We start from the raw sequence: 15403 nt of genomic DNA on the forward strand, positions 1-15403 counted from the left end.
CACCTTACTACACATTGTATGGGACTGCCTGGAATGGCATGGTGAGCAAGAAAACGATGGATTTAGGCCCAGATCTCTGTACTGGGGTGAAAGTATGACATTGTTCTGCATTCTGTCCATCATTAGTTATTTTTGCATTTGTCACCCCGAGTGGGACGGGCATGCCCAGACGTGAGTCCTGTGCTCTCCATGCCACTGGAATCAAGCTATCCTGGCTGAAGAGTGGTGAATCCCCGAAACCAGTCCTAGGATGCTTGTTTCCAGTCCAGGGAGGAACTGGCCTGGTAGTTCGGGCTGGACTGTTCCCATTGGGCACAGGGTCAAGACTGATTTGCATATGGCTGGGTCCAAACTGGAATGGCATGGTGAGCAAATAAACTATGGATTTAGGCCCAGATCTCTGTACTGGGGTGAATGTATGACATTGTTCTACATTCTGTCCATCAATAGTTCTTTTTGCCTGGTAATAGCGGCATACTGGACAAGGGTCCTTAACGATATTCACACTCACCTGGACACGGACCTCCCAAGATACACCGCCTATATCATCCTGGGCCTTCCTTATGCCCTTACCTTCCCATTAAAATCTCGTAGAGGCAGGCAGACTGGTCTAGCGCTATTAGCGTAATTGTAGAACATACTGTCGCTCTGGCTCACAGATCATATTCCGACATACCGTGGTTGGCTGCACAGACTGTGGTACATCATGGGAATGGAACAAGTGAACTTAACACTATTGAATCAAAGCACAGTTTTTCACAAACTATGGAAACCATTTCTGAATCTCCTGACAAAAGAATTCCATGAACTTACCTGTCCTAAGTATCTTCGTTTACTGTGCCTTTTGGAAGCCCCTACGATTCCCACTCCAAAGCCTTGAGGCGGGGCATGGGGGGTGGGGGGAGCATACTACAACTGTCACTATTCTGTTTAAGGCAGCCCAGGTCAAGGGTGGGGCGGGTGAGGGGTGTTCAGGGGAAGCTAGATAAATATATGTAAAGCTTCCTGTGCTCCACAGGCTATGTCCACTAAGTTGTTGCTATGATGAAAATTGTGATAAAGAGATTTAAACCATAAATGAAAATAAACCAAAAGAAATACATTAAATTCAATGTACTCATGAACAAACATGTCTGAGAGTGATGGTGGTTACACTGTGTGGGAAATAACTTTCAAAATCATATTTCGACTCACAAACCATGTTAGAATTGCACCTTAGAATGCATTTAAAGTGTTGCTGAAATATTTTTCAATAGAAAATAACATGTAGAAAAATGTGCTTGCTTTATAATGTGAAATAATTTTTTAATATGCCTTTATTATTGTGGCAAAATAATTCAGCAATAAATAACAAAGAAAACGCCTATGTATATAAATGAATGAATTAAAGCTAAGAAAATGTTTCTACTAAGCTATCATTCATAAATGTACCCCTTTAGTAGGCTCAAAAAGCCATTTCTTCTGACTCCTGCTCACAGCTTATAGACGTTTATTTGGAACATTTTGCTTAGCACCAGCATCTTCCTTAAGAATGTGCTGACTTCAAGCTTATGTTTCTTGTTTCCTTAGCTTCATTATACCCCATTTGCTCACTTTTGTTGAACAAAGAAATTTGCTATGACTGTTAGAATAAATAATGATTTAGAGATATTTTATGTTTGCCTCACTAGTACATATTACTAGTTTTGTTTCAGCATATTGGACCCACATTTGTATTCACAATGGACATAAAGTGAATCTTTCAGATTAGGTAAGAAGGTTCTAATGAGAACTTTCTTCCATGTTACGAAAGTATGCTTCAATTTATTACTACATACCGGCGTGAATGTTTACTTTGGGAATCAGAGATGAGAGGAGAACTACTAGCGATTGATACATTTCGATACATAATTGTGTGATTTTATATAAATAAGTGTTCCTAGCTAAGCAGAGTAGTAGAATGGCTGAACTAAACTACGGAGGACTGCAGCAAATCTGCGGGCTCCAATTCCTCTTTGACTCTGCGTAGTAATTTCTTATTCTTTGTTACTGAAAGTTAATGCTAAAAGTGACTTTACTCTGTACCTTCTCCAAACCTTTTTCTGATCAATGCTACTGCAATGATCATTCCTTCTTCACTGATTTATTTGCGATGGCTACTGCGAGTGCAGGGAGCTCTGCTGAGTTTCCAGAATGACGTCTTCATGAGGACTTCATGTGTTCCACTTAGGGTGGAGTAGGCTCTTAGCTAGTTTAATGACAATTTTCCTGTATGGAACGTATGTATTGATTCATGCTGTCACTAATCAATCTTTTATTTGGCATTTCTGTAAACTGGACTAATCTGAATAAAGTTGTCAAACTATGCCAATCCTTTAAGAGAAATAGAGGTTATGAAAACCTGTCATCATTGACTGATTATTAAGAATCTATCAGTTGATGATATATCAATGATTTCAATTTATCGTTCCAGCTTCATTCGTACCATGGTAGCAATGGTCCATTGCCCGGTCAGGAACCCATCAGGATTTCCAAGGACCAAAATCTGTAAGTTGGGATGTATGGTCTTAAGAGACCCCTTGGAAAACCTCCTGAAAGAAATGTCCCACAGCTGCAACTATAAAAGCATGCCTTTAGCATAGCACACACTATAGGCCTGATTACGACTTTGGTGGTCCGGCCCTGCCGCCGCACTACTAAATCCATGGTCGGGCTGCCCGCCAGATTAGGAGTTTTGTACTGTCTGGTTGTTTTTTTTCCCACATCGGTGCCCTGAAAATGGTCACCACAATGGGAATGCCAAAAACAGTTTCTGCACGGCATGGATTGTTAAGTCCTTGTAGTGCAGGAACTTTGATCAAGGCATACAGGGGTGCAATTGTTGTGCCCTCTGCATGCATCCCCATGCATATGAGAAAAAGGGGGCCCCCCTGGACCTCCTTTGTTTCCTGTCTGTCACGGTGTTCATGGAGTAGGAACCAGCGGAGAGGAGACTCTTAATATGCTTGGCAGGACCACAACAGTCCTGCCAACCATATTTTGGCCTCCTGACACTGCAACACCGCCATGGAAAAGTGGTTCCTGGACGCTGTGGCGGGGTAACAGCAGTCCGACTGCCCTAATCATAATAGGGCGGTCGGGAGACCACCACCACCTGTCCCCCATGAGTCTGGCAGTACCTGCACTTCCACACTCATAATTGGCCCCAATGTATGATAAAAACAATGTATGCACACACCATTTGAATATAGCAGAACATATTACAAATAAAGAGACAAAAGAACATACCTTCCACTGGTCAGACAATAGGAATGAACTTAGGGCATATTTATCATTATATCAAACCAGTAACCTTGCTGCACTGCATGATAGGGAAAGGGCAGGAATGTGCCGTACTTAACATTTAACGCCACATTCTTGCCTTTTCCCTGTGCTGGTGCACAATGTGCTGCTTTGTGCCGACACAGGCACTTTTGCACCATGAAATAAGGGTGCCTGAGTTGTTAGCAGGATTGTTTCTGTGCAGGAAATGGCTCCTTCCTGCACAAAAACAATCCCCTGATGCATTTTCCTCTTTCTATGTGTGCTGCATTCTGCAGCACACATAGAAAGAGGAAAAAACGAGGAGAAATAAACATATTTGTCCTTGTTACACCTCACCTGGACCCAGCAGTTTTGGGACATTCCCAGGTCTATCACTTATGGTAAATCTGGTAATGCGTCAAAATCCAACCATGGGATACCTCCCTGGGGCATTGTGCAGGAATGTGCACTGTGTTGCATTACTCCAGATGTATCAAGCCACTCAGGGCCACGCAAGGTGCCCTTGTGTAGCTTGATAAATTGCATCTCAAGGGTTGCGTTACTTTTCACCCTTGTGCCCGGTCAAAAAGTGGCACAATCTTTGATAAATATGGTCCTTAATCTGAAATGCAGGTGAATACATTTAGAACTCCATGTCAGAACAAAACTTAAGAGCCTCTTTTACATAAAAAGTCCATACTTACTATTATGATACTATTATGATACATGCAGTATTATACAAGGGAAAATTGCAAGACTTCTTGGAGGCACCAGGCATTTATGACTGTACACTCACCAAATTACTTTCCAAATAGTCACCTCAACATTGACCCATGACTGCAACGTGGGACCACAGAATTAACCTGAAAAACCTGAGATGAGGTCTACTTCCAACTTCCATGTTATATGCTGAAGGCCCCCGTGAACTGCTAATCAAAAATACAGAAGTGCTGACTCACACTCATCTTCTAGAGTGTTAACCATACCGGTGTTCACCTTGGACTTAGTCAAATAACGCGTAAACGGGTCTAAAATAAAAATTGGAATCCTTGTGCAAAAGACCACCCACATGTGTGCCTCAGCTGGACTGAACAATTCAAAAACCCATCTAATCTAACTGAAATTCACAAACGGACAATTGGTAGTAGCAATCCCTAAAAAGAAAGAAAAGCAGTATAACAAATAACTAGTATAAGCGTGAATAATATTCCACAATATAGGATCTCAGGGTGCTGAAATAACTGAGAGCACCTACTACCATACGGTGCTGTCGGCAAGTTATATGAACATACACATGAACATCTCTAAAAGCTCAGTTTTAGCACACCCTTATTAGTGACAAAGAATTCCAAAAGAAGCATATATCCAATGTGTATATGTCATGCCAAAATATACTAGAATTCTTAATTCCACACGCGAGTATATCCTGTTCAGATCATATATAAATTCTCAAGGATTGTCCACGAATTACATCAATTAGAAAAGCTAATTTATTCATATCGGTCAAGTTCCCAGCAGTTCTAGAAGCCAAAACGTGTTTCGTCTGTACACATCTGTATTCAGACTTTTTCAAGGCAGAATGGATGGAACGAGAACCAGGGTTCCATGACACAAAGGGTCTTCCTCGTCAGTAGTGTCTTGATATACACTGCCTAAATTGGGCCAAACATTTTGTTATGAATGTAGTCCTCCTGGCGGTAGGGTAAAGTAAACCCTTATTACCGGTTGAATAAATGTTACGAAGTCAAAAAAATCCCCGGGCCGAACCCTTGTAAGTCGGTCCCCTCTCAAGTCCAAGTGACTAATACACACACCGATCCGTATACTTCTATGTGACCACAAGGAAGACTGCTAAAACTTTAAAGTGCAGACACTGATCCAGCAGCTTGAGCAATAAACTAAAATGGCGGCCATATTAAAATGGGTCAGTAGTCCATTAGGAACCATGGTTCCTTAGTTAATAAAAAGCATATATCATAAGTCATAGTAAATGTGTCACTGTAACCATGCAAATCTGAGTGTCGATGAAAAATAATATCAATGAAATCGTGTATATGGGAGATGCTGTGAACATCTGGATTGATGTTATCAATGAGATACTGAAATCCAGTCATCCACGTGTCAATGTATCACACAAGTTGAACATGAGTGCTCAAAATAACTAGCACATTTATGAGTGCAAAAATGAATATGATGAGACACCAGCACAAAATGGCTAATCATGAATGTGCAGTACAAAAGAATGAGTGACCGCTCAGTCCTCCACAGGGCTTGGTCGCCCCACTCACTGCTGCCGCTCCTGCCTGCCTTTGCCGCCTCCTGCCTGCAGATTCCTTCGCTCGCTGCCCGCTGCTCCTGGGAATTTCCCGCTGCTCCTGGGAATTTCCCGCTGCCCGCTGCTTCTTGGAATGTCCCACCACTGCCTCCCTGCGGCCCCGCCCCCCTGTGATTCCATTCGCCGCCCCGCTCCCGCCACCCAGCTGCTCCTCCCTCCTGGCTCCTTACTTATGACGCCCCCAGAGCAACCGCGCAGCAGGAGCGCCGAAGGTGCGCCAAAGGTAAGCCCGTCTGCGCCCGTCCGCGCCTGGACCGCGCCCTGCGCCAGACCCCCTGGTCCTCGCCCTCGCCAGCACACCCTGCACATCTACGACGCCAAAACCCTCCACGCACTCAACGCCGGCCGAAACACCGCATGCTACCGAGCCACCCCGAGACGCACCCACGGACCCTTCACCTGCCTGACCGGCCGCTTCACCGGCCTCCGACCCAACACCGGCCTCCGACCCAACACCCCATCGCAAGACCTCTGCAACTCCCTCGCTTCATACTTCCACAACAAGATCGCGGACATACACAACAGCTTCAACAACCAACCAACGCACACCATGACCGAACAACCACCCCCCACCACCACCCTCCACGCCTGGACCCCGATCAGCACCGAAGACACCATCCGCACGATGAACTCCATCCACTCCGGATCACCGACCGACCCCTGCCCTCACCACGTCTTCAACAAGGCCGACGCGGTCATCGCACCCCACCTGCGAGACATCATCAACACATCCTTCGACACCGCCACCTTCCCTGAGAGCTGGAAGCACGCCGAACTCAGCGCTCTTCTCAAGAAACCAACAGCGGACCCCACCGAACTCAAGAACTACCGCCCCATCTCGCTCCTCCCGTTTCCAGCCAAAGTCATCGAGAAGACCGTCAACAAGCAGATGGCCGCCTTCCTCGAGACGAATGGATCCCTCGACCCCTCACAGTCCGGCTTCCGAGCCAATCACAGCACCGAGACCGCCCTCATCGCCGCCACCGATGACATCCGAGCCCTGATGGACAACGGAGAAACAGCGGCCCTCATCCTCCTAGACCTCTCCGCGGCATTCGACACTGTCTGCCACCGCACCCTAGTACAGCGCCTCAGCAACATCGGAATCCAGGACAAGGCGCTGGAATGGATCATCTCCTTCCTCGACGGAAGAACACAGAGAGTCCGCCTACCACCGTACAAGTCAGAGGCCTCCGAAGTCATCTGCGGCGTCCCTCAAGGATCATCTCTGAGCCCCACCCTCTTCAACGTCTACATGAGCCCCCTCGCGGCCATCGCACGCAAACACAACCTCAGCATAATCTCCTACGCCGACGACACCCAGCTGATCCTCTCCCTGACCAACGACCCCGCCTCCGCCAGAGCCAACCTGCACGAAGGGATGAAAGAGGTAGCCGAGTGGATGACGACCAGCCGCCTGAAACTGAACTCTGACAAGACGGAGGTCCTCATCCTCGGCTCTTCACCCTCCGCCTGGGACGACTCCTGGTGGCCTCCCACCCTGGGCACCGCACCCAAACCGACAGACCATGCACGCAACCTGGGCTTCATCCTGGACTCCTCCCTCTCCATGACCAGGCAAGTCAACAACGTCTCCTCGGCGTGCTTCAACATCCTACGCATGCTACGGAAGATCTTCTGGTGGATCCCCACCGAGACCAGGAAGACCGTCACCCAGGCCCTCGTCGCCAGCCGACTGGACTACGGCAACGCCCTCTACGCCGGTACCACCGCCAAGCTCCAGAAGAGACTCCAGCGGATCCAGAACGCCTCAGCCAGACTCATCCTCGACATCCCACGAACCAGCCACATCTCCGGACATCTGAGAGACCTTCACTGGCTCCCCGTAAACAAAAGAATCACCTTCCGCCTCCTCACCCACGCACACAAAGCTCTACACGACCAAGGCCCGAGCTACCTCAACAGCCGGATCAACTTCTACGCTCCCAAACGCCACCTCCGATCAGCCAACCACGCCCTCGCCGCCGTCCCCCGCATCCGAAGAGTGACCACAGGAGGAAGGTCCTTCTCCTACCTGGCCGCCAAGACCTGGAACTCCCTCCCGACTGACCTGCGCCTGACCCAAGACCACCTCTCCTTCAGGAAGAAGCTGAAGATCTGGCTGTTCGAGCAGTAGCGGCACCCCCCCCCCCCCCCCCCCAGCGCCTTGAGACCCTACGGGTATGTAGCGCGCTCTACAAGTGTCATTGATTGATTGATTGATTGACCTGCTAAACCGAGCCCCAGCAACAAACACCTGATGTGCATCCTGCTCAACACCCGCTCCGTTCACAGGCATGCCGTCGAACTCTGGAACCTCCTCGACTCGACAGCACCAGACATCGCCTTCCTGACGGAAACCTGGATGAACGCCTCCTCAGCGCCCGACGTCGCCATCGCCGTCCCAGAAGGCTACAAAATCACCAGGAAGGACCGTGTCAACCAGACAGGAGGAGGCATCGCCATCATCCACAAGAACACCATCCGCATTACGACCAACTCCGATGACACCTTCACCTCCGCCGAATACCTCCACTTCCAGATACACACCGACCCCAAGACCACGCTCAGAGGCACCCTCGTCTACAGACCACCGGGACCACGCACACAGTTCAGCGAAGACATCACAGACTTCGTCAGCCCGCACGCCATCAATTCCACCGACTACATCCTCTTGGGGGACCTCAACTTCCACCTGGAGGACAACAAGGACCGCAACACCACTGCTCTGCTGGACAACCTGGCCAACCTCGGACTCAAGCAACTGGTAACCACCCACACCCACTACGCCGGCCACACGCTTGACCCAGTCTTCTCATCCAGCAAATATGTCACCTTCAGCCACTCCACCAATCTCCAGTGGACTGACCACAGCTGCGTCCACTTCAGCTTCAGTAAAACGATGACCCACCACCACCCTCAACAAGCCCCCCGCAGGAGCTGGAACAAGATCACCGGTGACCAGCTCACCACCTTCCTCAGCCAGAACTCCCCCACCAGCTCAACGGACCCCAACGAAGCCGCCAACAACCTCACACAGTGGATCACCAACTGCGCAGATGCCCTCGCACCACTGAAGAAGAACCCCCCCCAGCAGACGCGGCAGCAAGAAAGCCTCCTGGTTCACCGACGAGCTCATCACCTCCAAGAAGAACTGCCGCTCCCTGGAGAACACCTGGCGCACCAACCAGACCACAGACAACAAGACGGCCCTCAAACACGCCACCCGCAAACACCACCAACTGATCCGCACCACAAAGAAGACAGCCTTCAAGGAACGACTGGACAACAACACCCACAACAGCAAGGAACTCTTCAGCATCGTCAAAGAGCTCTCCAACCCCGATGCTGGAAACAATGACATCACTCCCTCGCAAGACCTCTGCAACTCCCTCGCAGCCTTCTTCCATGACAAGATCGCCAACATTCACAACAGCTTCGGCCCACCAACCACGAACCCCTCCACCGAACCGATGCCCCCCACCGCCACCCTCCGCACCTGGACCCCAGTCAGCACCGAAGACACAACACGCACAATGAACACCATCCACTCCGGATCCCCTACGGACCCCTGCCCACACCACATCTTCAACACGGCCGACCACATCATCGCACCCCACCTCCGCGACATCATCAACGCCTCCTTCAACACCGCCACCTTCCCGGAGTGCTGGAAACACGCCGAGATCAGTGCCCTGCTGAAGAAACCAACTGCAGACCCCTCCGACCTCAAGAACTACCGCCCCATCTTGCTCCTCCCGTTTCCTGCCAAAGTCATCGAGAAGACCGTCAACAGACAGCTAGCCGCCTTCCTCGAGACCAACGGATCCCTCGACCACTCGCAATCCGGCTTCCGAGCCAACCACAGCACGGAGACCGCCCTCATCGCAGCCACAGACGACATCAGATCCCCAATGGACAACGGGGAAACTGCGGCCCTCATCCTCCTGGACCTCTCCGCAGCGTTCGACACTGTCTGCCACCTCACCCTGGTACAGCGCCTGAACAACACCGGCATCCAGGAGAAGGCCCTGGAGTGGATCACCTCATTCCTCGCCGGAAGAACCCAGAGAGTCCGCCTCCCCCCGTTCCGGTCAGCGGCCACCGAAGTCATCTGAGGCGTTCCACAAGGGTCATCGCTCAGCCCCACCCTCTTCAACGTCTACATGAGCCCCCTCGCATCCATCGCACGTCAACACAACCTCAAGATCATCCCCTTCGCCGACGACACCCAGCTGATCCTCTCCCTCACCAGCGACCCGGACGCCACCAGAGCCAGCCTACACGAAGGGATGAAAGACGTCGCCGAATGGATGAAGAACAGCCGCCTGAAACTGAAGCTTGTTTCCGGTCCAGGGAAGGCATGGCTTGGCAGTTCGGGCTGGACTGTTCCCATGAGGCACAGGGTCAGACTGATTTGCATATGGCCATGTCTGAACTGGGGTGGCAGAGTGGGCTAAAGAACGGTGATGGATCAAACCCGGATCTGTTGACTGGGTGTGAGTGTTTGATTGGTTCTGATGCTCCGTCCATCACCACCCCCTTTTGTACCGCTTTGAAACTGAACTTAGACAAGACGGAGGTCCTCATCCTGAGATCATCACCCTCCGCCTGGGATGACTCCTGGTGGCCCCCCGCCCTGGGAGCCACCCCCAAGCCAACAGACCATGCACGCAACCTAGGCTTCATCCTGGACTCCTCCCTCTCGATGACCAGACAAGTCAACGTCGTCTCGTCTTCATGCTTCAACACCCTGCGCATGCTTCGAAAGATCTTCTGGTGGATCCCCACCGAGACCAGGAAGACGGTCACCCAGGCCCTCGTCACCAGTCGGCTGGACTACGGGAACGCCCTCTACGCCGGCACTGCCGCCAAACTCCAGAAGAAACTCCAACGGATCCAGAACGCCTCAGCACGACTCATCCTGGACATCCCCTGACACAGCCACATCTCCGGACACCTGAGAGACCTGCACTGGCTCCCCGTCAACAAAAGAATCACGTTCCAACTCCTCACCCACGCACACAAGGCCCTCCATGACCTGGTCCCCAAGTTCCTCAACAGCCGCCTGACCTTCCACAAGCCCACCCGCCAGCTCCGCTCCTCCAGCCTCGCTCTCGCCACCGTCCCCCGCATCCGCAGGGCCACCGCCGGAGGAAGATCCTTCTCCTACCTGGCAGCCAAGACATGGAACTCCCTCCCCATCCACCTCCGGACAACGCAAGACCATCTCGCCTTCAGGAAGCAACTCAAGACCTGGCTGTTCGAGCAGTAGCGTTCCCCCCCCCCAGCGCCTTGAGACCCTCCGGGTGAACAGTGCGCTATACAAATGCCTATGATTGACTTGCCAGTTACCAACCCAAAGTACGTTTCAATTATAGGTGCACATAGTTCATGTTATATGCAGAGTATTGAGCAGAAAGCACATACAATGGCAAGTGATACATGTTCGTTTTTAATTGAACAACAACTAAGTAACTATCCCTTAAAAGATAGAAATATACAATCTGGGCTGCTTAAATCCAGACAAAAAAACCTTATTAATTTCATAGATAATAGAGACTGAACTAAAATAATAAATTCGGCCCAACAATAGTCCTGTGACAACATGAGGATTTGTGCTTGCTAATTCAACAAAGCCAGAATTAAGGGGGCGATTCCATTGGAGGGTGGACATAAGTCCGCCCGCCATCGTAGCAGGATCGGGACCGCCTGCCTGTAATGCTGCGATTCCGTGCCCCTAATTACGATGCGACCGCCACCACGTCAATCGCATCCAGCAATTTAACATTGCGGTGGGAGCTGCTGGCTGCAGCACCCGCTGCAATGTTAAATTGCCATGTTGTGCAATTCCATGCACAACGTGGCAGGCACCTCGTGGTGCCTGCCACCTTGTGCATGGAAATGTAGGGGGTACCATGGGTACCACCCCCAGTGCACAACTGGCTCCCCCACAACTGAGGGGGCCCACAACGGGCCCCCCGAATCCAGCCTCTGCCAGCCTTTCCATGGCGGTTCCACTGCCATGGAAAGGCTGGCTGACGCCAGCATTGTGATTGGGTGGGCGGTGCCTTCAAAGAACCGCCACCATATCCCCGGTCTTATCCGCTCCGCCAGGCAATCATTACGAAAGACTGTGGCGGAAGCGTGGCAGGCGGGCTTTGCGCCCGCCACGCTTGCAGAATGATTCCCCCGCCATCCTGATGTGGCAGGGGGAAATGGACATGCAGACGGCGGAGGGACCGCCCCCGTTGGCCCGGTGGTATCGGTCCCTCTGCCATCGTAATCTGCCCCTAAGTCTTTTGTATAAGGATCCCAATTCTCTGTTTAGACCCCTTAACTGGTTATGTGTCACCCACTAAAATGGCACTTTAAATCTTGTTTCAGGCCTGCCACTGCAGTTTTAAGCTGCCATTCTGACCTGGCAAATTAAATCTTTTGACATGCCTAAACCTTCCTTTTTAATGATAATAAGCCACCACCATGGTAGGCCCTACATGCTCATAGGACAGGCTGCATAGTAGTTAAAAAGTAGAAAATGTGGGTTTAAGTTTTACATGTCCTGGTAGTGAAAAGCTTCTACATCACTACTGTTAGGCCTATCTTTCCCATAGACTAAAGCAGGGTTGCGCTAATATATTTAATAAGTGCTAACTTTGGATTGGGAGCACGTAGGGATATGCTGTTTATACTCACATGAATTGTAATCTAAAATGCGCATTAATGGTCAGATTTTAAGTCACAATTCTGAAACGCCACTTTTAGAAAGTTGGCATTTTCTTGCCTTAACCTTTTCTGCCTTCTGCCTGTGTCCCTGGTCACATGACTGTGAATCCCTCTGTTGATGGAGTTTGTGTATTCCTCCCAGACGGTATCACAAAGGGGACTAGGTGTGGACAGGATGGGTCATCCTGTTAGGATGGCTGAGACAGAACTGTGCCCTGCCCCACTTGCACTCCAAAAGGCATGCACCCAGCACACAAAGGAAACTGACACCAGTCTTTGGTCATCTCAGATTTCTTAGAGCATTGACAGGGGAAGAGAAGAACTTTCCAGACCATACGTGGGGGTAGGACAGGGTGTCCACCCACACATGAATGCTGGCATCTGGTATACAAACTGGACTCTCAGACAAACTCTTCAATAAACTCCTGGACCTGTGGAAGACACAAAAGAAGGACTGCCCTCCAAACAAAAGGACTGCTTTACTGCCCTGCCCTGCTGATGCAAGATCTGCTTTGCTGCCCTGCTGTCTGAAAAAGGAGGAGGACTGGACCTGCAGCTTGAGCACAGCATCACCTGGGTGACTGCAAGGGTTAGTTGGCTGGCCTTCTGAGTGATCTACAGGGAGTGTGTCCAAACTCTCCAATTGGCACCCCCCTGGTCCAGGACCCTTTGAGGTGGTGTTGGTGGTACTCCTCCTACCAAAACTCAAAACCTGGGACTTAAAATATTTTTAACCAAAAACTGCCCGGAGAACTGACAGAAAGTGTATCTCCTGCCACTTGATGCACCCAAGGTGCATCACTGGTTAGTCAAACTTTGTTGTATATCTCGCTACTTCTTCGCTGCAGCAAAGCCTCTTCAGCGGGACCTCCTAGCAGCGGTATCCAACCTCGTGGAGCCCTCTTCAGCTACAGCCTGCAGCCTCGTCCTGCTGGGTGAATCTGATCTTCAGAATAACTTTTAAGTCTGAAGGTAGAAATCTTCACCAGGCTCATCAACAACCAGCTCCTCTTCAACAATGACAATTTCCTTGGCCTTGAAGTCCAGCTTCTCCCACTCTGAGTTTTTTTCTCGCCATCGTTAACAGCTTCACCAAGACCACATCCAGCAGCTACCCAACGTTGTGAGAATATGTCCTCGGATACAGCCTGATGCCTTGCCCCACTGAGACTCTACCCTTTCCAGGACTTTTACTGAAAAATGTTCTAAGTCCAAAGGACAGTTGATTCCAGGCCAAATCTACCCCTTGTATCCAACCTGCGCTTAATAGCCGTCAGCCTTAACTTTTGACTTTTCAAAAAACATTTAAAATTCATACCTCAGGGTCTGCTAATTGGATTCAAATTGTTTAGTAGACTCACTTCAGGGCTCTTGCAAAACAATCCCATGGCTTTTCTCCCAAAGTCATGAGATTTAGAAAGAGTCAGAATGTCTGAGTACAAGTTTGCATGAGCTGGGCCGAATTTGTTTCTTGGTTGCAAAATATCAATTTAATGACCTGGTGAGAAGTTGTCATTTAATGCCCTTGTCTGTTCCTCTTTCACCATCTGCCCCATCAGCTTCAAGCAGTCACACACATACATTTGGGATGTGGAATATCTACACACTTGATAATCCGTTTGCCATCTCACATTGAATAAACACATATTTGATTAGGAACCTACTGCAACACAACACAATTTTCTCAATACTAATAAAATAAAAATAGACAAAAAAAAGTAAGGTTAAAATATAAGGATAAAAACATACATATGAAAACTTTTCATGTTTACCCATATGAAAAAGTATACATGTTTATTCATCAGATTGGTAATCTAATAGCCATTTCGGGGGTCCAACCACCCTTCTCCATTTGCTACTAGTTGCCCTAACTCAATTTTCTTGCCATCTAATTACTTATTCCCTCAACCACTTAAAATCTCCATTTCCTTGTCAACTTTTTTATCCTTGTCACTAACCGTCTTTTTATCAACACAAATCAGCTAACTCCATCCACACAACTCTCACCATTACCATCATTCTCCCTTCCAAATGTATTCCCACTCTTACCAACTTCAGTTGTTCCAACCTCATCAGCATCCACATGTTGAGATTCCCCCAACAATAGTTCGAATTTACTACCTTCTGTTACATGTTTCTAACCAGCACCATCTTTTTTAAAGTTACCATTCAGAGAATCAAAGATAAACCTTCTGCTCTTCATGGACATGTTTCCTCATTCCACCTCTCCAGCACAACGCTACTCAACTCGTAAACCAACACCTTTGGTCATCCAACTCCACAGAGTTCCTCATTACCTTCACAACCCTTAAAGGCTTATCAAAATTCCCATGGGTACTTTGCCAGGTTTATTCACTCTCATATATTGTCCCATGTTAATTCTTGACTCACAACATCTATTCTTACTATTAAAATCTGTTTTGTTGAATGAACCATGCACCATTCAAATCCTCTCTCATTCTCTTTCTGCCAACCATTCCTCATACAAGTCCCTATGGAATAACCAATTAGTATTACATTTAGATATGTGGTAATGCCCCTTATCAAGATCAAAGGGAGTAATACCTGTGGCACCACATACTGTTGACCTGTAAGAACATAACATTTTAAATATTTGTAGTTCTCAATCAGACTTACATCTGTTCACCAACCGACTAATGCCCTTCAACACCCTGTTGAATCTCTCCACCTTGCCAGCGCACTAGGGTTGTATAGTGATGTTGCCTTATGTAAATTTCCACCATTTAAAAAATAATAATTGAGCCTTTCCCAAAAGAAGCTGAACCTCTAGGAGCCCTTCGGCCAGTTGAAAGCCGGGCAGTAATCTCAAGGGCGGGTCTTTCCACCCTTGAGATTACGATGCCTGCATTCCATCATGGTTTCCATGCCAGCCTGTCCGACATGGGAACCATGTCAGAAAGCATGCTTAGGGGCCCCTAGTTTGGCGAACTTGTGCTTGTGGCCTCCGGTTGGGAGCCAAGGGGATTTGATTAGTAATTAAAAAATGACATTAATTATTAATAGTAATAAAAAACATTTTGTATATGTTAATGTTTACAT

Source organism: Triturus cristatus, chromosome 3_2 (genome assembly GCF_964204655.1).
Source record: "Triturus cristatus chromosome 3_2, aTriCri1.1, whole genome shotgun sequence".
In the NCBI taxonomy this organism is placed as follows: Eukaryota; Metazoa; Chordata; class Amphibia; order Caudata; family Salamandridae; genus Triturus; species Triturus cristatus.